Genomic DNA, 5643 nt, shown 5'->3' on the forward strand with positions numbered 1-5643 from the left:
TATATAGGTTAATTTCTGGGCTATTCTGTTCCATTGAACTATGTGTCAGTTCTGCTACTTTTATGCTGTTTTGTTTATGTTAAGTATTTATTTATGTCAATAACTAAGATGCTTCAAGCAGTCCATTTCTGGCATTTCATAGATATTCTTGATATCAGACTCTAACTCTAGAGAACTATTGTGTTCTTTTAAAGATGCCATATCACCTTGCTTCTTCATGTTTCCGGTGTCCCTGTTGTCGTCTACACATCTGGCAAAATAGTCCCATCTTTATGGAACAGAACATAATGGAAAATAGTTTATAGTTTAGATGGGATTAAGGGTGTCACCTGGCTGGCTGCTATGGCTTTGGTTCTAGGTGAGCTTGGAAGTGTAAGCTCTGATGATTCCTTTTGATGTAATCAGTGTCAGCTGTGTGTATGACACCATGATCTAATCTGCTGCAGTTCATGGGGTACAAGCATGGGCTTCCTAGGGTGTGTATCTTCTGTTTCCAGAGAGTTAAATTGGAAACTGTAACAGCCAGGGCCTTGTTCTTGTGTGCTGAGGAACACAGAGGGGATGTCCCTTTATCCCACTGGCAAGATTAAGTTAGGATGGGGCTTGTGCAGTAGCTGTTACTCTAGGGCTGCATGATGTGAATGGACCCTTTCTCATGTCCCACTGGGAGGCGGTGATTAATGCTGGGGCTTATAATACCAGCAGCTCTATTCCCAGGACTGGGGGATATGAAATGAACTCTGCTCTATTCGTATAGGGTAACAACAAGATACTATGGAAATTTTACATGGGCATATGTGAGTCCAGAGTCCAAATGCACACAGGTACTTTCCTGGGTCCCACCAGGTAGATTCCAGTGAGTTTGAGGAAATTAGTACTGATTGTTACAGTCCTGATAATGTGGGGCATTATGGGATTGCTACCCAGATCTCCCACAATGGGAACCAGGATTCGGGGATACTGATAGCTACCTGTCTGAAATAGAGCAATTCCGGCACTGCAAGTGAGCACAAATTACTCCAAAGATTATAATGCCAACATTATCAGTCCTGGTTCCACAAGGCACAGATGAAACTCCCCAGTTCTCACAAGGCATGCAAGGGTGTTGCTGGTTTTTGTGCCTGGGGCTCCCAACATCACGAGCTAGGAAATGTGGAAGGAACTTTCTAAAGTCTGAGCCAGATTTTTTTTCCTGAGATGCTGATGGTGCTAGCCCCAAGAAACTGAGGGGAACCCCCACCCTAGGTCATGTACAGTAAATGAAAACAGCTCCAAGACTTTGGCCCGCCAGGTGCAGGCTGCTGGAGTCTGTTCTGTGCTGTGCAAGTTGCCCTGTCTCGGGCTGTGGTTGCTTCTGGTAGCAGTGCAACAGAGACCAGCTGTGATTCTACAGGCCATGTGGCTTTCCCTCTGGGAGCCAAGCAGTCCCTCAGACCCAAGTTGGCTTCCAAGGGTGGAGTTAAAGTCAGTGGGCACCTTTGGAATCCTCCTCAGCTAAAGCTGCTGGTGGCAGGACACATAACAGATTCTTCACATCTTGACTTTGGGTGATGCTTTCTCCCAGCTGACAGCTGGCACTGCCATGGAGTTGGTGGTGGCAGTATGTTTTTCTTTTTTCCTCACTGCCTCATGTGATGTGTTCTATCCTGTCCCTTTCCCACTGAAGTCCTCTGGACACGTGGTCCTTCCTCTGTTTCTCTTGTACTCTTCTGTGGTGGAGGTCACTGCATCTCCTCACTATTCAGCCATCTTAGATTCCTAGCTCCCCAATTATTGCATAAGCCATGGAACTAAATGTACTCTTTCAAAAATCCGATGAAGCCTATGACTTCTTCCCAAGTTAAAATCCTAATGAATTACAGCTGTTCCTGATTGTTCTAATGTTCTGTTTATCTATTTAACTATTGCTGTACTCTTAGCATATTGCTTTTATTGCATGAGTTGACACAACTCTCACTTTAGACTACTCTCACTTAAAAAAATAAAGTTAATTGGTGGAACATGGATTTTCTTTTGGAGGGGGAAGGGGAGTGGTGGCAGAGAGAGAAAAGTCAAAACCAAACAGCAAGGCCTTCCATCTGCTGGTTCACTTCCAGAATACTTACAAGCCAGGGCTACACTAGGTTGGTTCACTTCCTAAATACCCACAAAAGCCTGGACAGCAGAAACCAAGCACCTGCTGCCTCCCGGAACATGCTCTGGCAGGAAGCTGACATAAGCAGAGTCACTGGGACGCTGGTAAGTGCCACAGGTATCCCAAATGGCATCTGAACTACTGTGCCCCACACCTGCCCATGGAGGAACCTTTAAATACATGCTTCCTGCACAATTGAAGTGTCATCTGAAAGAAAACAAAAATATACTCCTACCATCAGAGCAATCAAAAAGTAGGGGATAAAGATCCAAAATTTAAAAACATTCATACTTATCGAGAGTTAAGAGACTCCAAGCAAGACTGGAAACCAAAAAGTCAAAAGCAAAAAAATATGCATACTATATTGCATTAAATTGAAACTTTTGTCTTGGTTATGTCCATCATAAATAGAATGAAAAGATAATGATAGGCTAGGGAAGTATTTTTCAAAGGTGACAAGGGACACATTATTTCATGAGTAGAGACATTATCAAGAAAAATATTACCCATTAGGAAGAAATGGGCAAAGGAAAGGAATTGTACTGAAGGACCTGAAAAAAATCAATAATTATATAATAATATATAACTTAAATATATAACTTAAAATCACTGTCAATACAGATAATACAAACTCGAATAATGATATACAGTTTTTCAACCATCATCTTGCCAAAACATGAAACAGGTGATGTCGGTAATAACGAGGGTGGATATTTATTGAATGATTAGTGTACATTCAGAACTTTATAGGGTTTAATATTAAAAACAATGAAAGAAGTATTTATTATTATTATTAAGGAAGCAATTCAGCCAGTCAGTAACAGAGGCCAGATTTAAATCTATGTAATCAGATGCCAGGAGCCCATGCTTTGTTCTGACCTGCCCTGGTGGCTGAGGAAGCCAGGAGAAAGACACTCTTATCCATCACCTGGGGCAATGTGACTTGCGAAATCTTTTAGTGAAAGTTATGTGGCAATAAATATTAATATTAAAGCTTATTCCCTTTGACCTGCCACTCTCCACCACCTAAATAAAAGAACTATTAGCATCCCAATATTACCTATTTGTTAACTGTTTTGCAGAAATTATGTATAATATCATCTGAATGTGCATTTTTTATTTCAATTTTGTGTTATGCTTTAATTATTTTAGAAGATTTGTTTATTCGAAAGTCACAGAGAGATGAGACCTTCTCTCTACTGGTTCATTCCCCAAGTGAATATAACAGCGAGGGCTGGGCTAGGCTGAAGCCAGAAACTAGGAGCCAAGAGCTTCTTCCAGGCTTCCCTCATGAATACGGTGGCCCAAGCGCTTGAGTCATCCTCCACTGCTTTCCCAAGCCATTAGCAGAGAACTGGATCAGAAGTGGAGCAGTCAGGACCTGAACCAGAACCCATATTGGATGCCAGCAATGCAAGGCAGCAGTTTTATAGGCTACACAATACCAGCCCAGATTTTAATTTCTTAATCATTAAAGATTGATTTTCACTTGCTGTCTCTTCTTAAACTAGTTGTGGCAAACTACAATTTTCCCCAGGAAATTGTGCTGTTTACTAAGTTACAGTTTACTAAGTTTGTCTGCTAGTTCCTAATCCATGCCTTTCTGTCTGCCTGGAGATGCTGGAGCTGAAGAAAAACCACTTCCAACTCCAAGTTCAGATAATCCCAGCCCTAGCTGTGTGGTTTCTCCTACATATATTAATCTCAATGTTTTCTGTCTTCTCAGCTCTCCAAACCTGCTTAACAGCACCCTTCTAGTAATTTTTCTGTTGAAGACTCCAGCATGGTTTCAGTCTGTCCAGCAGGACCTACATGGCTCTGCCACATATATTACTTACCCTGAAGCATTCTGATTTATTAAACTTCTTTATGGCAATACTTATCAAATCTCTGTGACATCTCTGTCTATTTCAAGGTAATTTGCTTCTATTTAATTTTGCCTATTTCCAGTAATAATGAATTTGTCATGTTGGATGCTCTTTCATTTCTAAGTTTTTGTTTCCAGTTTAAGTAACCATTACAAAGTACTCATAAATTATTCTTTAATTGCAAGTTTAAATACAGTAATTATGAGTCAAGTCTGTTTATCTTCTAATTCCCATTATGAGCTCCCCTTTGAACCACAAACTATTGAGGTGTTTTAAAACTTCAAAGTGTGTTGAGTATTCCAACATTATCCTTTTTCAGTGATATTTAAACTATATGCAATGTGATTCTAGCAGTATGATTAAGAGATACTTGCTGAGAGTTTCCTCATAAAGTAGATATCAATTTTTCTTGTTGTTAGATTTTATTTTACCTGAAAGCCAGAGTTAGAATCTCTCATCTCCTGGTCACTCTCCAAATGATTGCAAAGGCCAGAGCCGATTCAGTCCAAAGCCAGGAGGCAGGAGCTTCTTCTGTGTCTCCCACATGGGTGCAGGGGTCCAAGGTCTTGGGCTTGGTCCACTGCTTTCCAAGGCCATAAGCAGGAAGCTGGATTGGATGTGGAGCAGTTGAGACCAGAACTGGTGCCCATACGGGATGCCAGTGCCACAAGCAGAGTATTAGCCTGTAATGTTACCATGCCACCACTGAGGTCAATTTTTATAAATATTCTGCATGTACATATTTGGGAGTGCAAGGATTAAGCTTAATGGTGGTGGTTGGTGTTCAAATCTTCCATAACCAAATCTTGCTTTATTAACTTGAGAATGGTATGTCCAAATCTCCTATTATGAGGATAAAGTTACCATTTCTTCCTTGTGATAAATAAGCACTAGAATATAAGGCTATATATAATATAGTGCCCATTACTAATGAGTTGACTAAATTCAACGTGTGAAGTTTTGTAGCCTCAGGAGACAGGAATTCTCCATAGACCCAGAGGAACACTCCTGAGGAGGGCAAAAGCAATTGCTGAGCGTGTCTGTTGTGATGCCATGATGGTAAACAAACCCACCCCTATGAATTGGTATGTCCAAGTTCAGAAAAAGGCTGTTAACATGAGTGTCCATAGTTCCCAGGTGAGTGACTAAAGGGGGTGTGAAGTTTGGCCAAAAGAGAAAAATCTGTTTGATTTTCACCTCCCACAGTAGCCTAATCTACCCTAGCAATTTAAGTATGTCTACTGAGAAAGTGATGATGTTGAGTTCTTAGGTTTCTGAAGATACAAGGAGAGGTGAATGGCAGAAAATTAACTGTCTTGACAAGATTTCCCTTGTGCCTCATTCATGGAGCTGGTTCAAGGAGGCAATCTTGGCACTGACAACTGGCTAGCTCTCCTCTGTCACAGGACTCTAACCTCACTTGAGCAAAATGCTGCTTCAGCCCTTCACACTGTTCCTGTGATGTGGGCACGCCCAGTGTCAGGGGCGGAGGATGAGTAGTGCTTGACCCCAAACCATTGCAGTCACTAATTCTGGAAAGAGGAAGATATGGGAGTGTGGTTTGTAAAAGTCTATTCAATGCTATACTCCAATCTTTGGCAGCAAAATCGCTCTTGCAACGCAGATTGGTCCACTACGAGG

The sequence above is a fragment of the Ochotona curzoniae genome, unplaced genomic scaffold (genome assembly GCF_017591425.1).
Source record: "Ochotona curzoniae isolate NIBS_2020 unplaced genomic scaffold, NIBS_Ocur_1.0 scaffold_1037, whole genome shotgun sequence".
In the NCBI taxonomy this organism is placed as follows: Eukaryota; Metazoa; Chordata; class Mammalia; order Lagomorpha; family Ochotonidae; genus Ochotona; species Ochotona curzoniae.